Source organism: Sminthopsis crassicaudata, chromosome 4 (genome assembly GCF_048593235.1).
Source record: "Sminthopsis crassicaudata isolate SCR6 chromosome 4, ASM4859323v1, whole genome shotgun sequence".
Classification (NCBI taxonomy): domain Eukaryota; kingdom Metazoa; phylum Chordata; class Mammalia; order Dasyuromorphia; family Dasyuridae; genus Sminthopsis; species Sminthopsis crassicaudata.
In genome coordinates this window covers 131,840,069-131,858,944 of record NC_133620.1, presented here as the reverse complement: position 1 = coordinate 131,858,944, position 18,876 = coordinate 131,840,069, and the positions used below count along the sequence as shown (strand labels likewise).

The window sequence follows — 18,876 nt, the reverse complement described above, 5'->3', positions numbered from 1 at the left end:
AAGGCAATTCTGAGGTTAAATCAGACTCAATAAACATATTTTGTGTCAGGTACTGTGTTAAGTGCTAAGGATACAAAGAAGGCATAAAGCAATTCCTGTTCTCAAAGATTCACAGTCTAATTAGGGAGAAAACATATTCAAAGAAGCTGAGAAGTGGGGAGGTTACCTGTTCTGGGAGGTTGGAGATGGGGCATGAGGAATTAATGAATTGGGGTTGGAAATGATCTGAGGAGGTATGAATTTATGAGTTGATTTCAACTTGCAGAGTAATAAGTTTCTGGAATGATGACATCCAGAAAGCCAACTGGATAGGAAATGAGAGAATTCCCTGTTTGCCCTCCTCAGCTAATGGAAGATCAGGAAGGAGCTCCTAGATGTCCCCCTCTCAACTCTTCCAAGTAGAGGGTGAGAGGGACCCAAGGAATAGGGGTTGCTGAGGAGATGTGAATTTCTGAATTGATTAATCTAACAGAATAATGAGTTTCTGGAGATTACAAAAAGTAGGGAAATGGATGGGAAAATGACAGGGAGAATTCCCTGATATAAAAAAGTCACCAAGGAGGTGGTGGCTTGCATTGGTAAGAGAAAATTTTGAAGAAGGGAGTTCCCCACATTCAGAAAAATCACAGGTCCAGTCTAAAAATATTTGCTTCTGCTCTTTCTCAGATGTTATTAGCTAATCTGAAAGAATGAAAACTTTCCATTTGCAAAACCAGATAAACACAATGGGAGGGGGCGGGGATGAATTTATTCCTTTCTGTCTACATTTGAATCCAAGGCTAGGAGAGAAAACCAAGGAAGAAAAAGCATCATCAAAAACTCTTATCCTGTTCCTAGCAATATAGCCTAAATCTGACTTGGAGAAAAGGCAGCCTAGATCTAGCAGACTGCCTACCACTTGGCTCAGCTCCACAGATCCCGATTTCACAGATGCCAGCTATGTTGGAGGAAAAGTACAATTCCTCCAACTCCACCTCCTCCACCATAATCCTACTAGAACATTAAAAAAAAAAAAAAAATCTCTGTGCCATAGTTAACTCAGTTTGGAGTGGGATCATTTTACAGGTACTTTACCTCTCCCCTCAAAGCCTTACTGGCACATTAAGTTAATTTGAAGGGTCTATCACAGTGAAAGATCTAGGATTATAGCAGTAGAACTGGAAAGCCCCTTTAAAATCCTCTAGTCCAGATTGAGAAATTTCCAGATGAGAAACCTGAGATCCAGAGAGTTTAAGTAATTTTCTGAGGGTCATGGACTTGGTATATAGCAGAACTGGGGCTTGAATGGTGAACTTTACATCTGGTGCTCTATCCACTGCAGGAGGTTAACTTATTGGTTCCTGGAGCATGTTCCCTTCCAAATGCGGGGATTCTTCAAGCTTCTCTTGCCCCATCAGTAACCAGGGGTAAGGTAAGACTCCCTCCTGTCCACATAATCACATGCTTATATATATATATAAAACTAAAAAGTATTGTTACTACAAGACAGATCATTAACACCCACATGTGCATAAATGTTTGTGGCAGCCCTTTTTGTAGTGACAAAAAATGGGAACTGAGTAGCTGTCCATCAATGGGGAATGGCTGAATAAATTATGGTGTATGAATGTTATGGAATATTATTGTTCTGTAAGAAATACCCAGCAGGAGGATTTCAGAAAGGCCTGGAGAGACTTACATGAACTGATGCTGAGTGAAATGAGCAGAACCTGGATATCATTGTACACAGCAACAACAAGATTATAGGAAGATCAATTCTGATGGATGATTTTGTACTGGAGAGAGCCATCTAAACCCAGAAAGAGGACTGTGGGGACTGGGTGTGGACCACAACATAGTACTTTTACCTTGTTTTCTTCTCATTTTTTTTTCCTTTTGATCTGATTTTTTTTTTTTTTTGTGCAGCATGATAAATATGGAAATATTTATAGAAGAATTGCACGTTTAACATATATTGGATTACTTGCTGTCTAGGGGATGGGGTGGGAGAAAGGGAGGGAAAGAAATTTGGAACACAAGGTTTTTCAAGGGTGAATGGTGAAAACTATCTTTTCATATATTTTGAAAACAAAAAGCTATTATTTTAAAAAGAGAGAGAGAGAGAGATCATTAATATTGCTCACTAATTTTAAGCACACAGTCTATACAGGCTATCTTTTGTCATCTCTTTCTGCTGTTTTCTTCTGGTTCCTCAAAAAACTTCTCTGTCATTCTGCCTTATTCCTAATAACAATTAATCTTCACTTTTCATCTTTCTCAGCACATAAATCAAAGTTCTGTATGATAAAAGAGTTTAATAAATTTTTGTCATATGAAGGAATGGCCTAATGCTACTCCCCTTTGTCTACCATGGAGTTGTGACTGTTCTAGAGGATGTACATCAGTTAATTAATTAATTAATTGAATAATTGTGCCTACATAGGTTGTCTAAATATATGGATGTGACTTACAGATAATGTGGACAGATATGACCACCATCACCCTTGTGGAAAGGAGAATAACCAAGGGCTATACTAACTAAAGCAGGCAGCAAAGAAGTAGAAGTCAGAAAAATAGCTAAGACTTCTTTCCTCCCTTAGCCTCTGAGAGTGGTATTGGGATCCCTTCAAATATAAGTCATCTAAGGGATGATAAATTTAAAACAAAAGCTCTCATTATTCTAAAGGGAGGGAATAATTTGTAACTTACCTTTGTCAGTTTTGTTCTTTCTCATCAAATACCAGTTACACAAAAAATCATTACAAATAGTGAATATCAAACAAACACACTTATTCCAAACAAAATAAGAAATAGAAACTGGAGACTAGAATATACCAAAAAATAGGTAGAACTTGAGAATAGATCCTAAATTTTTAAGGTCACCTTTTATATCTTGGAAACTGATAAATATTACAAATCAAGGTTCTGTTTTTTTTTATTTTACTAATAGCTTTAAATAATATTTTCAAAGTATATAGTTTTCAACATTCACCCTTGCACAAATCAAGGTTTTATTTATTGTTTTATTAATTTCTAGATTTAAAAAGTGATGAAAAATATTAATAATACAGATTATACTTACAAGTATGTCCAACATACATTCCCCCCCACTCCAAGAGCTGGTTGTTAAACATTTACCAGAACATCTCTGATGGGGGTGGGTTAGAATTTACTTTGAGACTGATCTTCCTTTGAATTGGAAAAATTGTCAATATCAAGACTCAAAAAGTATGCCCAAGGCCATCTAAGGCTAGTGGGGCTCCTAAAATGACCGGCATTCCTTGCAGTGAGCTCCTTCTGTCCATGTTGTCAAAAGCGCCCTTCTGCCATGCTTTCATGTCTTTTACCCCAGTTGACCAATAAATAATTGTACCTCCTAGGAAGAATTACTAAGCATAACTTCTGAATTAGCTCCTTCCAAGTGCCAGTAGTTCTTCCTCTAAGGGCCCATTTCCTATCACCTCTCCAAACTTCTCAAGCCCTTTCCCCTCAGTTCTCAGTGATTTTATCCTCTTCATCCCATTTCCCTTTAGGGCTTCCTTTTTTTCTTCATCTACACACACACACACTTCCTAGATACTTAAAAATACTACTGAATTAGATTGATTTCTGTGCTCAAGATTAAATAAGAATTGAAAAAAATGGAACAAAGTATTTTTTTGATTTATGGAAGAATTTCACACTGCTAAAAATCACACTTCAAATACCATTATTTCAGGAACATCAATCAATAAGTATTTATGAAGCACCTACGATTGCCAGGTCTAGCTTGTGTTATCAAGATATGGTATTCTTGCCCTTGAGGAGCTTTCATTCTAGTAGAAAATGTATATTTATAAATAGACATGTAACAGACATGTAGCTATGGGTGTCATTATGGAGGTATAGTTAGTCACCTTCTACTCCTTAGTTGTTTAGCCTGTAAGAGATTTAATCAGCTATAAAATGCTATAACAATTAGCCTTCATTTTTTGTGGGGGTTTTTAGCTTACATTTAGCAATGTAATAGCCCTTTGAATCCCTGTGATTCTTTCTTCTTCTACTTCCTGGAGTTTATATTGGATAAAAAAATTGGTTGTAAAAATCAAAATAGCTCTGATTATTCAGCTAGCAAAATTCCTAACATCCGGGAAGAAGTTTAGCTCTCTGCCTTCATTTAAATGAATATTTATCTCTGTCTATTACCAGACAGGAATTAAGAGAGGAAGTTGGGGAAAGAGCAGACTTTTTCTTGGCATATCCCTTGGTCTTTGAAGATGTGTATTCAACGGTAGCTTCAGCCTTAGCCTTTTGCTCCAAGATGCCTAGAAGATGGAGCCAACAACTCTTTTCATTTTCTCCTTTTGCCATTTTGCCAGCTGACTTCCATGGCTGTTGCTGCAGCTCAATTCTTGAAGTCTTCACTCCTTTCTCTCAGCTTGTCTGCAGATCAAATAATACTTGTAAAACACTTAGCACTTAGTTCCTGGAACATAGTAGGCTTAATAAATAATATTCTCCCTCTGCCTCTCTTTGTCCCTCTGTCTGTATCTCTTTTTCTCTCTGTGTAAACTTGTGAAACACTTAGTTCCTGGCACATAGTAGGCTTAATAAAAAATTATTCCCTCTCTCTGTCTCTGTCTATCTCTATTTCTGTCTGCCTCTGTCTTTCTGTCTCTCTCTCTCTGACTCTGTCTCTTTCTGTGTCTGTCTCTCTATCTGTTTCTGTCTCTGTGTGTCTATCTCTGTTTCTGTTTCTGTCTCTCTGTCTCTGTTTCTGTCACTTTATCTCTAGCTCTCTTTGTCTCTCTCTCTCCCTTATGTGTGCTTTTAAGAATCCAGGGTGTGCCTCAATTCCAGCTTTGAATTTAAAGATCCCATAGATCCCAAGCTGCTGTAAGGGCTGAGAGAGGATGTTGATCCTCTGAACTACATACCTAGTACACCCATCAGTTCTCAAATTCCTAAAACATATGCATAATGGATACAGTGAAAGGGGAGCAGGAGAGAAGCAAGCAAGCGATTGGGAAGATTTAGAAAGGCTTCCCATAAAAGATGATGCTTTAGAGTTATCGTGAGGGAAACCAAGGTTTCCAATGGGTAGAGAAGAGGAGAATGTCTATTGGTTTACAGGATAGGGAAATCCAGTTATCCAGCCAGATGGAGATTGTGTTTTTCCCATTGCTCCCTCTTCTACAGTAGCTGTTCCAATAAAACTCAAAGGGAGAAGAGATACACTTTATTGGATCAGAAAGGCCATTCTTTTTTGTGCAGTACCACTTGGGTGAAGCCTGCCCAGCAGTCAATAAGGAAGAAAAAGCTAACACAAAGAAAGGAAACATTACAAGCAATCCCACCTATCCACCTGCGTCCAGTTCCCACCATGAAGCCCAGTAGGAAGGAAACACTTCATTAAATACTTATTGATTTATTTATTAAATTTTAAAAATTACATTTAACAGGGAAGAAAGCAAAAGAAGAAGTGGAAATTAAAGACTTAATTCTTTTTGTTTTCTTTCTTTCTTATTAATAGGTTCACATGTGCTTGACTGTGGGAGTAATTTAAAGGACTAAGCATGTAAAAACCAGTTGGAGGTTTTTGAAAAGGGCAGCCAAATGGGAGTTTCTCTCCTTGTGCCTTGCTGAATGACAAGTGAGAACTGTTGATTATTTTACCTTTTTTATATGTACAAATCTTCATTTCTTATTGCTTTGGTAACTTTTTTAATACTTTAAAAAACTTGGTCAGATAGGTCTCAAGGACATTAGGCAATTTGCTATAGAAGAGAGGATTCCAGACTGGGATTCAAGGGACCTAGTTTCTCTGGTACTAGATTTCAGCTATGTGACCTTTGGCAAATCATTTAAATTGTGCTAGGACTCAGTTTCCTCATCTATAAAGTAAGAGGGCTGGACAATATGATTTCCAGTGTTTCTTCGAGAGCTAGGCTTTCTATGATTCATTATTGTTTGTGTGCAGAGGGAAGCAACAGTCATACCATTGACCTGTGAAAGGCCCAAAATTTGCACTGAGGTTGTCCTTTTTTTTTTTTTTTTTTTTTTTTTCTAGTGACTAAAACCTTTTGAATGTAGTTCAGGAAAGAATGACTACAAATATCTTTAACCTTGGAACAGTAGCAACTGTGGATATTGTCCCTTTTCTCCCCTTCCTTTTGGAAATATTTTGTAAAGCAGCTTTGGAATGATTTTAATTACAAGTCCAGCTGCCCTAGAAGAATATAGGATACAGAAAGACAAAGGGGAAGAAAATGGGATGTCCCTCCAAACCGTTTCTAAGACTGTAGGAGTTAATGATATAATTGGGTAACTACTACCTAGAGACTTTGGAGTCAAGAAGGTTTGCTTTATCAATTGAAAATAAAACTCATTTCAGTGGAGCAAGAAGGACTATTCCTATACCTCACTGAGTAAATCTTTTGGTGTGTGAGGATATTAGCTCTGTGATTCTTATAAAGAGAGAGAGAGAGAGAGAGAGAGAGAGAGAGAGAGAGAGAGAGAGAGAGAGAGAGAGAGAGAGAGAGAGAGACACTCTGGCCTAGAACCAACCATGTTTTGAGCACGTAAGGAGGTCCAGAGTAGTCTCTATGTACAAGCTTAGCTTTTCTCTTGGGGAAGGTGATAATGCTATCTGTCAGACAGTTGAAAAACATTTATAAATCACTTACAGTGTGCCAGGTCTTGAGGTAAGTGCTAGAAATACAAAGAAAGGCAAATGACGGTCCCTATGATGCTTTAAAAAAATAAATAAATAAATAAAATAAAATCCAGAAAAGATGAACTGATACAGGGTGGAGTGAACAGAACCAGGAGAACATTGTACAAAGTAACAGCAACATTGTGTGATAAAGAATTGTGAGTGACTTCACAATACTCACTAATACAGTGATCCAAGATAGTGCCAAAGGACTAATGATGCCATAGCATTTTCACTCTTTTTTGTTGTTGTTTGCTTGCATTTTGTTTTCTTTCTCATTTTTTTCCTTTTTGATCTGATTTTTCTTGTGCAGCAAGATAATTGTATATTTTAAACATGTTTAACATATATTGGATTACTTGACATTTGGGGGAAAGGGGGAAATTTTGGAACACAAGGTTTTATAAGGGTCAATGTTGAAATTATCCATGCATGTTTTGAAAATAAAAGGCTTTAATAAAAAAAGGAAAGAAAGAAAAATACTATCCACTTCCAGAGAAAGAACTGATGGTTTCTAAAAACAGACCAAAGTATATTGTTTTTCTCTTTCTTTTCCTTTCTTCCTATCTTTCCTAATTTTTTTTTACTATCTTCCCTCCCTCCCTTCCTTCTTCCTTTCTTCCTTCCTGTTTTGTTCAAATTTTTTTTCCACAAAAACATTAATATGGAAATATATTTTACATGTGTATAAGCTACATCAGATAGCTTACCATCTGAAGAGGGAGAGGGGAATGAGAGAATTTGAAACTCAAAACTTAAAAAAAAAAAGAATGTTAAATATTGTTATTGAGGGATAAATAAAATATTAAAATACAATAATAATATTAAAATATATAAATTAATAATATTAATATATGGGTCAAGGAAATCAGTCTAATGGAGAATGCCTATTTGCTGTAGAATGTTAGAAATCAAAGAAACTGAACTATGAAAAGTATTGCTACAGAGGTCAGTGACTATAGAAATTGATAACTGCTGCTAGAGAAAGAGCAACCTAGTACAAAGGAGCCTTAAAGAGGTAAATTCTTGTTAGAGGCAGGTTAGAGCTTTACAAAGAAGCCTTGAACATTCAATTGGTTATCTTTTGAAATGTGACTAGATGTTGACAGAAGGTGGTGCTCAGGAATTTTCAACTTTCATCTCTAAAATATTTTCCATCTTCCTCAATCACTGATCATCTCCTAATTCTCTACTTTGAGGACTTTCTCAATATTTTTAATTTTTTCTTATGTGTGATTTAACCAGGAAAGATGAAGGTTGAAAGGGAGTGAGAAACAGATGGATGGGTGTCTGGACTGAGAAGAGGCGAGGTTGGGGAATCACCAAAACAAACCCACTTCTGTTTCATGGATGAGTCTAAAGGCCATTTTTTCAGCTTGTATGAAGAATTGTTTCTTTACTAAATTAAAAAAAAAAAAAAATCATCAAACCTGTCTTGTCTGAATAACTGAGATGTCCAAAGCTCAAAGTTGGGGAGGAAATAGACAAATGAAAATGATATCCTTTAGAACTATAAGACATTTTCTGCTTTGCCTTATTGTTTCTGTTGATATTTCCCAAGTGCTTTCTTATATTAATTCAAATACAAATCCTATCAGTATCATGGTCCTTGGTTTGCACAAGAAATGAAACTTTACCCACCCACTACCCACCCACACACTCACCATCCCCTGCCCCATTTTAAAAATGTAATCAATTATTAATTTCCCCGTTTAAGGAGAGGTAGAGAAAAACTACCCATGAATTTTCAGTACAAAATAATATTTTAAAGTTCACCACACTTTTAATCATTTATTCATTTAATTATTCAACAATTATTCAATAATTATTTAGAGAAAGGCAGCCTTGTATCACTCCTCAGACATATACTGCCCTGGTGACCAGAATTTTCTCTTTGGGAGTTTATTATGCCAATGACCTTATAAGTCTAGTCCAAAAATAATACTCATCTATTTTTAGAAACAACTTGGAAAAGAAGAATTAGTGCTAGACTTGGGGAGAGAAGGCTCAGGTTTGAGCCTTGGTTTCAAAACTAACTGTGGAAACTTGGAAAGGGAAAGTCCCTTTCCCTTTTTGAACCTCATTTTCGTGAACTAAAAATTATCATGCAAAGAATCCAGCAAAGAATAACATAAGGTCTGCCCTTATGGAGCTGAGAGGGTACAGAAATATTTTTAATACAAGGTGTAATATATGGCAAAATATTGTTAATATAATGATAAAACTAGTTAATACCAAAGGTAATGTTTCTTGCTACTCTCTTAAATGATCCTAGTAATTTCAGTAATGTCCTTACATTAAGATACTCTCAATTAGATGAAACTGGACCATGCCCTAAGTAAATCCCCTTATTTTGGGATTTTACCTTGTAAAGGAACCCAGATTGAACTGGATCTCAGTTCCTAAAGTCCTTATCTGAGATTCACTGAGATTTGTGGGGAGTTAGATCACAAAGGATAAATTTACCAGAAGTGGGTATTCTTGCTCAGATTGCCAAAGGCAAATGGGATCTCATGACCAGATCTTGCTACCTAAGTGATCTCTAGCTTCCAGTCTCCAAAAAGTATAAGAACCATTTTCTTTGATTCTGCTGATTAGATATTCCTCTCAGGGTGGCAGGATGACTATCCTATTTTCTCAAATAAAAATACTTTGTTTCTCCACGGAAAACTGATTTGTTTCAGGATTTGTTGAATGCTATCAGCACTAGTGCAAGTGATTAAATGAATTGGTTGATATTGGAAAGTGAACACATAATAATGCCCTAAAGAAGGAAAAACTCCTCTCTTTAAGTAGCTTGTATGTTTAGATTACTTCTTGAATTAAATCAATCAACTGGGTGACCACTGCAATATTTAGCTCTTTGTATTCAATTTCTGCTTATCCCACAGGTTAGGAATCTTTTTGCTATGGCAGATGGGAAATTCTTTTAGGGCATTCAGCCCCGGACATTTTAGACACTTTGGGAGCAAAGCAGATGGGGGCAGAGCTTGTTTTCACTTCAGAATGGAAAGGAAGAACCAAGCTTAATATCTCAAAAACAAAATAAGTCAGAAGATGCAAAAAAACCTCTTTGATCTTAAGTAAGAAAAGATTGTGGAAATTAGCAGATATGGTTTTTGGCATGGAAAAGAATAGATAGCATTTATCTAATGCTTTGAGATTTGCCAAATATAGCACTTTACATATGTTAATTCATTTGATTCTTACAACAATCCTGTAAGGTGGATGCTACTACTATCACCATATTACAAATAAGGAAACTGAGGCAGAGACTAGTTAAATGACTGGCCTACAATCACACAACTAATAACTCAACCAGGTTTCAAACTCAGGTCTTCCTGATTCCGAATCATAGGCTTTGGAATCAGACCTGGATTGAACCATTTAGCTGCTTCTATGATATCACAGTGGATTAAGTAGGAGGAATTCTAGATAGTATGATCAAGAATCTCAGTTAAAGAAGGAAGAAGGAAAGAAATGTATATGTGACCTAATATAAAAGGTCACATCATGAAAAAACATAGAGGAGAATGAGAGAAGATATCACAAGTGTGGCTAGCAGAATAATTCTTTTTTTATATATACTTTTTTATTTTCAAAATATATACATGGATAATTTTTGCCATTCACCCCTACAAGACCCTGTGTTCTATTTTTTTCCCCTCTCTTCCCCACCCTCCGCCCATCAACAAGTGATCCAATATACATTAAACATGTACAATTCTTCTATACATATTTCTTTCTTTCTTTTTTTCTTTTCTTTTTTTTTTTTTTTACTGAGGCAATTGGGGTTAAGTGACTTGCTAGGAAGTGTTAAGTCTCTGAGGCTGTATTTGAACTCAAGTCCTCCTGATTTGAGGGCCAGTGCTCTATCCACTCTGCCATCTAGCTGCCCCCCTCTATATGTATTTCAATAAATATCATATTGCACAAGAAAAATCATATCCAAAAGGAAAAAAAAAAATGAGAAAGAAAGCAAAATGCTAGCCAACAACAAAAAGAGTGAAAATACATATTATATTGTGGTCCACCTTCAGTTTCCACTGCCCTCTCTCTGAATACAAATGGCTTTCTTCATCATAAGACTATTGGAACTGGTCTGAATCATCTCATTGTTGATGAAAGCCATGTCCCTCAGAGTTGACTGGTGTTTAAACTTGCTTTTGCCATATATAATGATCTCCTGGTTCTTTCATTCTTCTTCTTCTTCTTTTTTTTTCTTTTTCTGAGATTGGGGTTAAATGACTTGTCCAGGGTCACACAGCTAGGAAGTGTTAAGTGTCTGAGACCAGATTTGAACTCAGGTCCTCCTGAATTCAAGGCTGGTGCTCTATCCACTGCGCCACCTAGCTGCCCCTGGTTCTTTCATTTCACTTAGCATCAGTTCATGTAAGTTTCTCCAGGCCTCTCTGAAATCATTCTAACAGGATAATTCTTAACTAAAGATATAGATAACCAAAAAGATAAAATAGATTATTTTAATTACATAAAATGTAAAAGCTTTGACATGAACAAAATCAATTCAAGTAGAATAGGAAGAGAAACTGTTGATTGTGGAAAAAAAAAATCTTTATTTAACAAATATCTGATAGATGTTTTGTATAACTTCATATGTGCTTTCTCAATGTGGGGGTGGAGTGGGACTGGGGAGAGAGGAAGGGAGAGAATTTGGAACTCAAAGTTTTAAAAAACAAACGTAAAAAAGATTGTTTTACAAGAAACTGGGGAGAAAATAAAATATTAAATATGTAGCAAATATCTGATTGAAATACAATATTCAAAATACATAGGAAATATATGAAATAGGCATGTGGTCAATTATATACATATATGTATGTATGTATGTGGTATTTTTAAAAAGAGATATTTAAATAACTAATTAAATATAAATAAAAATAAATTTGAAATTTTGCCTTATATTAATCAGATTAGTAAAGGTGATAAAAGATGAAAATTGTAAATTTTGGAGGGGTAGTAGAAACTAATTTGCTAATTGTAGAGCTTTGGATTTGTCTAGCCATTTTGGAATTATACGATAAAAGTACTTAAACTACATATTCTTTCACCACTACTAGTACTGTTAGGCATATACTGTAAGGGATATAGAATATTATAAGGAATAAAAATATAGAATATGATGTAGTAAAGTACAGAGTTGTGTAAAGTAATTGTACAAAAATATTTATTACAGTGATTTTTGTGATAGCAAAAAACTGGAAGCTATATGGACATTCATTAGTTGGAGAATGGCTAAACAAATTATTCACATTGTACCTGAAGAAACAATAAATATGGAAAATTCAAAGAAACACAGGAATCTTGTATGAATTGGACTAAGTAGAACTAGGAGAACAATTTATATAGCAAATACATCAACCAAAAGGAAAATTACAATAAAAGTTTCATGAACTTTGATCAATACAGTGAATAATTTTTATTTCAAGAGATTAATAGTGAAACATACCTTCTTCCTCTTAGGCCAGAGTTGAAGTTTGAGGGATCCATTTTCAAATATTACCAATATATTGCTTTGCTTAATGGTGCTTCCTAGAATTAGGGAAGGGAGAGAAGTGGAAGCAAAGTTAAAAAAAAGAAAAAAGGCATAAAATAAAACATTTTTTTAAAAAAAGAGAAATAAAATAAACTCACAATAACGGCATCACAATAAATGATTATCCAGTCTTTGGCCCTTCATTTGCCAAATGAAGGGATTGGACTAGATTATTACTTCTTAGCCCAGGGTACAAGGTACTCCAAGAAGTTTGAGGATAAATTCTGAGGGTGAAAATGGGGCTGCCTCTGAATCTGAATGGGGAAAAATTACATTTTTGTTTTTACTAACCAGTAAGTGAAAATTCCTTCAATTATGAAATTTTAGAAAAATTATTCTGAGAATAGGTCCATAGATTTAACCAGGCACCCAAAAGAGTCCATAGCATAAAAAGAGGTTAAGATTAGACCAGATAATATCATCTTGTCTAGCTCTAAGATTCAATACTCCAAAAGGAACAGATGAAAGACTAAGTGACAAGAATCACTGAAATGAGATAACTCAGGTATCAATGAATGGTGGCAGTCAAAAGAAGAAAACATTGAGGAACATTGAAAGAGAATTAGAAACATTGAGAGAAATGTGTAAGGGCCGTATTTAACATATTTTAAATAATTTTATCATACTATCTGGATTTTAACAGGTTCATACTTCATTGAAATAAAGTCACTTCCCCAGATCTACAGATATGATAATAACTTGAGATTCTCTTCCTTGGAGCTATCCAATAGAAAAAGTGCTGAAAAAGCACTTTTCTAGGTAGTGATAAAGATACAGAGTCAGGTAAGATAACATTTGAGAAATTTTCCACTTCTTGGATTCAATCATCATTCTGTTTCCATGATCATAAGAATCATTGGTTACTGAGAAGTCAAGAAACTACTTTTGTTGCAACATGACTTCCCTAGGTGGAAAAGAAGAATGAATGACTTGTGGCAGAATTTCCAAACAGGCACATTTTATGCTTGAGAAAGAACAACCACAATGAGGTAAGAAGGGACACTCTAAGGATGCACTCAGCTCTAAATAATGTGGTAGAACTGTGGTATTCTGAGAAACCACAGATGGCAGATAGACCAGAGTAGCACCAAACCATAAGATAAAGGCCACCCTTTCTAAGAAAGGCAATCTGGTGAATCAAGAAATCCATTCACCCAGAGCTGTTGCTACCCACACTCAAGGCTGGTTTCCCATGAAATTTCCAACCATTGCCATACTTTAGGATAAGTAGTCAAGGCTGGCAGTATCATTTTCAAACACAAACAGGCAATATGTAGGAGCTTGTTAGGGATTTTGTAGAAGATATACTGTGTGTGTGTGTGTGTGTGTGTGTGTGTGTGTGTGTGTGTGTATGTGTTTCCTGTAGAAATTAGACTGGAAGAGGAAAGGCAAGAACACTGGATTTGGAATGAGAGAACCTTGGTTCGGATTACCAATTACAAACTAGCAAATTACATAACCTCTCTGGGCTTCAGTTTTCTCAATTATAAAATTAAGTCCAGAGAAATTCTATGCTCTCTTCAAAAAACTATGATCTCCAAGGTCCTTTCTGACTTCACATTCCTATGATTCTTTGACTCCAGTTATGTAAAATGCAGAGGATTAGGGAAGAAGCTCTTAGGTTTAGGATCAGTAGGTGTTTTGAGGGAAAAGAGCAGCAGCTTAAAGGTAGAAAATATGGTTTGGGGTGATTGAATTAGATCTGCTTTTCTTTCTTTTTTTCTTTCTTTCCTTCTTTTTTCTTTATTTTGTTCTTTCTTTCTCCCTTATTCCTTTCTTCCTGTTTTTCTTTCTCTCTTCTTTTCTTTCTTTCTTTTTCCATCCATCCTTCCTACCTTTCTTTCTTTCTCTCTCTTTTCTTCCTTCCGTTGTCTATTTCTTCCATCTTTCCTTTTTTATGTTTTCTTTCTTTTTCTCCCTTCCCTCTCTCCTTTCCTTCCTTCCTTCCTTCCTTCCTTCCTTCCTTCCTTCCTTCCTTCCTTCCTTCCTTCCTTCCTTCCTTCCTTCCTTCCTTCCTTCCTTCCTTCCTTCCTTCCTTCCTTCCTTCCTTCCTTCTTTCCTCTTTCTCTCCCTGCCTCCCTCCCTCTCTCCTTTAATTAAATTTTATCCTGTAAAAGCTTCACCAAATTTCTGAAGGGTTCATGATACAAAAATAAATTAAGAACCAGCTGTAATTATGATTTTTGCCACTTAAGATACTTCAGTTTGAGGTGTGGTTTTCCTACAGAGACCAAGACCTGGGGTTGCTGATTTTCCTTAGCTGAGACTTCTGGACATTATAAGGCTACATCTGGGGAGATCATTATAGTTGAGAGGAGTGGAACAGGATGGGGTTGGCCAAGAGTAACTTAACTAGGATGTAACCTCATCCAATAATTTCCCATTTAAATCATTTTTTTTGCTAACTAGATGTTCAGTTAAATTATTCCTATGTTACCAAGAGTTCAAGTGCTGTCAGATCTCTAAATTTCAGCACCCTAAAATAAAACTCTAGTTGCTCTGTCCTAGCTATGCCTTTGACAATATTTTCTATATTTGATATTCCATAGTTACCTATTAAAGCCATATAATAAAATCACAAATCACACATAAAAGAAAAAGTTTTGCAATATTAGAACCGAGAGGAACTTTGTTTATTTCAAACTCTTCTTGTTTTACAGAAGGAAAAATAATGCAGAAAAGAGGAAGTAAGAAAAAGGAAAGGTAATGATTAAGGAGAGGTACAGAAAGATCATATCTGCTGGTGTTAATCTCTAAAGAAGACCACTAGTGAAATAGGCCCCTAGAAGATAGGCAGAGGCTAGGTATGGAGTGGGGTGATGAGGAAACTACTAAGAAGGAAGGAAAATCTTTTATCATTTTGTGGTATGGTGGTATCTGAACTTGAAGTCATATGATCTAGGTCACAATCCCAGTTCTGCTATTCATAACCTTGTGACTTTGAAACATCACTTAACTTGTCAACATTCTTTTTTTTTTTTTTTTTTTTTTTTATTCATTTTTCCAAATGATCCCCTCCCTCCCTCCACTCCCTCCCCCCAATGACAGGTAATCCCATACATTTTACATGTGTTACAACATAACCTAGATACAATATATGTGTATAAATACCTTTTTCTTGTTGCACATTAATTAGCTTCCGAAGGTATAAGTAACCTCGGTAGATAGACAGTAGTGCTAACAATTTACATTCGCTTCCCAGTGTTCCTTCTCTGGGTATAGTTATTTCTGTCCATCATTGATCAACTGGAAGTGAGTTGGATCTTCTTTATGTTGAAGATTTCCACTTCCATCAGAATACATCCTCATACAGTATTGTTGTTGAAGTGTACAGTGATCTTCTAGTTCTGCTCATTTCACTCAGCAACAGTTGATGTAAGTCTCTCCAAGCCTCTCTGTATTCCTCCTGCTGGTCATTTCTTACAGAGCAATAATATTCCATAACCTTCATATACCACAATTTACCCAACCATTCTCCAACTGATGGACATCCATTCGACTTCCAGCTTCTAGCTATAACAAAAAGAGCTGCCACAAACATTTTGGCACACACAGGTCCCTTTCCACTCTTTAGTATTTCCTTGGGATATAATCCCAATAACAGCAATGCTGGGTCAAAGGGTATGCACAGTTTGACAACTTTTTGGGCATAGTTCCAAATTGCTCTCCAGAATGGCTGGATTCTTTCACAACTCCACCAACAATGTGTCAGTGTCCCAGTTTTCCCACATCCCCTCCAACATTCATCATTATTTGTTCCTGTCATTTTAGCCAATCTGACCTGTCAACATTCTTAAATCTTTTTTGTTTATTTTAGATTTTCTTTCCCTAACTAAAAGCTTCCTTGTATATTTCATTCTTTCTTCACTCTGATTCTTATTCTATAGTATGGGCCAGGTGCAAAATTAACGGTTATTAGCTGACTAATTCCTATTGTTCTTTGGCAAAATAATACACAGCAAAAGGAAGAAAATATTAATTAAGAGAAGATAGCAGAGCCAGCCTGGTTATAGTATAAAATATGAATTTAAAGATATTATTGGTCTCCTGACTTACTGTGGATAGGGATGGAGATGGTGGGGAGAAGGTGATTAAGAATAGTTTAAAGATATTTATTTTTATTAAAATTGGAAATTTTTTTTTAAAAAGTGATGTACAATGTTATAATTCTGCCACCTTGTGGTATTTGAATTTTTTTTTAGCATTCTGGTTCATTGTATATATACTAGAAATAATAATTCACTTATAGTCAGAAGACCTTGGCACAGTGCCTGGTACATAGTAAGCACTTAATAATTGCTTATTGATTTATTTTGATTTGACTTGACTTGTGTTCAAATCCCAGTTTTAACACTTACCAGCTGTGTGTCTATAGGTAGCTCACTTGCCTTCTCTGAGTCTCCTTTCTCATCTGAAAATGAAGATAAATAATACTTAGACTATTTGGCTCAGAGGGCTTTTGTGAGGAAAATACTTTGTAAATCTTAAAGCTCCATGTAAATTTTTTATTAATGCTATTATTACAGAGTGGGAATACTTCACATTTTTCTGATGAAGAGCATCTTTTGATTGACATTATAGTCTTATGATTTAGCAAGATCAGCCCTTTTTATGATGACTAATGTAATTAAAGTGATTAAAGAAATCGTTCAAATTATAAAAGTTTGGTATGTACTTGGTGAGATCCAGTCTTTCAAGACATCCAAGAGGTGGAGGCAGTGGAAGAAGAAAAATAAATAAATAAATAAATAAAAAGATTAAAAGAATTTAAATTGAAAGGGCAAGGGGAATGAAAATAGGGACTTGTCCTAGAATGAAATTTGATTAATTTGTTCCCTTTTTAATATATACCTAATCTAGGTAAATGATGGAATTTTTTGGAGTCAAATGATTTGCCTCATTTTCATTCAAAAGTGTTTAAATTATTTTTATCTTTTATTGTTTTAACCTAGAATTGAAATAAAGTCCTTTTTTGTGGACTAGTTTTGTGACTGAAGTTAATCTCTTAATTTCTGTTTTCTCACCTATAAAATGGGGATAAATTTTGCTTTTTGGATTTTTTGTTTGTTTTTAGATTGTGTATTCCTTTCTTGCTCAAGTTGGAAGGGCCTGGTTACTCATAGGCTCACCCAATCTCACTACTCATAGATTATAGGAACTTTGGCCTGTTCTGTTTCTAGTCTGCACCAAATTGCTTAGCAGCCTGGTGGCCCATAGTTCCTAGGAGCTTACCATATTGGTGCTGTACTCAATGATGTTTGGATTGGGGTGGGGGGAGGAGAAAAGGAATCAGAGATTGACTAAGAGAATTAATAGGAGAGAGGAAATGAGGAAAGGAAATGTACTGGAGGTAGGACTGAACTCCTACATAGTTTCAACTGCAGTTATTAGTAGACTGTTTGGGATGAACCAAAAGGTCTGTTAGCCAAAAATAGCTTTCTCTAGGCTACCAAAAGGTCTGAATGTCCAGTTCTTTATTATAATACCTTAAAAAGTCTCATATTGTAATGCCAGAGAAACTGAGGCAAGATAGGCAATATTTTATTTGAAAGGGAGAGATTTACTGGGACCAAATGGATCCATGGTTTGGTCCCAGAGCTGAATGAGACGATTCTCCAAGAATCCAGCATTCAGCCAGCATCCAGCTAGCATCCAGCAACCAATTCGAGTTCCCAATGACATATTTATACACAGTAGGTAAATAAAGGCAGGAGGGTGGAATACAGACTCTGGTGAGTGGGAATCTCCAGGCAGGAACCATCAACTCAGCTCTGACAGGTTAGGGAGTAGGACCAGAAATTCTAACAAGCTGGGAAAATGTCTGACTATACACACAAAGTCTGCTGTCCTCCTTTCTGAGTTTACACATTGACAATTTATAACCTTACAGCAAATAGCCCTGAGTTATATCAGTCTTCATGAACCAGAGTGGGGCTTGCAACTAAGGGGATTGAGGCATAACAATTAGGGAAACTAAGGAAGGACCAGTTAGGGAAACTGAGGTAGGACCAATTTAGGGAAACTGAGTCAGGACAATTTAGGGCAACTAAGTCAGAACAATAAAAAAGAACAATATTAGTTGAGATGAATCCAAGTTGGATTGATCATCTAATTAATTATGTAGAGGCCTGATATTTGTGGTCAACAAGCAAAAGGCTAGAGTGAGAGCAAGGTAGACTACCCTGGCTGCTAACTCCTTTTTCTTTCTACATAAATATAAATGTTACTCAAGGAGACTCTGTTTCTAAAGGGTCTGGATATTTGTTTATTTACTCAGTAAATTTTTTTTGTTAATTTTTTTTTTTTTTTTGGCTTGGGGCCCCATAGTGAAAAAGATTACCTTATGAGCATCAGAAGAAAAGGGGAAGAGGGGTTTTTATAATATTCTTTCTTATAGAAATCTGTGGCATTTTATGCCCTGTTATGAATGAAGAGGAAGACATGGCTACTGATCGGTAGGCCTGCTATTACTGAGCTGTTTCCAAAAACATTCCTTGGAGGCATTTCTTGGGAAGAAAACTGGGACAGAGGCTGCTTCAGGGAAGAGGGAAAGACTTTGGAATGGCAGATATATATGAGACTGGCCCTGTCGGGTCTCTGGATTTGCTTGAAATTCTAGAGATTACTAGAATGCTTCTCTTTGGATGAA

General features: G+C 35.9%; 1 long non-coding RNA gene across 1 annotated transcript in view; it reads right to left on the bottom strand.

Moving 5' to 3' along the window:
• Positions 1-2,985: 2,985 nt before the first annotated feature.
• Positions 2,986-18,876, bottom strand: part of LOC141565800 (uncharacterized) — a 41,638-nt gene continuing 25,747 nt past the window's right edge. The window contains exons 2-4 of the long non-coding RNA XR_012489135.1: positions 16,586-16,638; positions 12,141-12,223; positions 2,986-4,401 (exon numbers count right to left, since the gene is read on the bottom strand). This is a non-coding gene — a long non-coding RNA (uncharacterized LOC141565800). The remainder of the gene's footprint in view (positions 4,402-12,140; positions 12,224-16,585; positions 16,639-18,876) is intronic.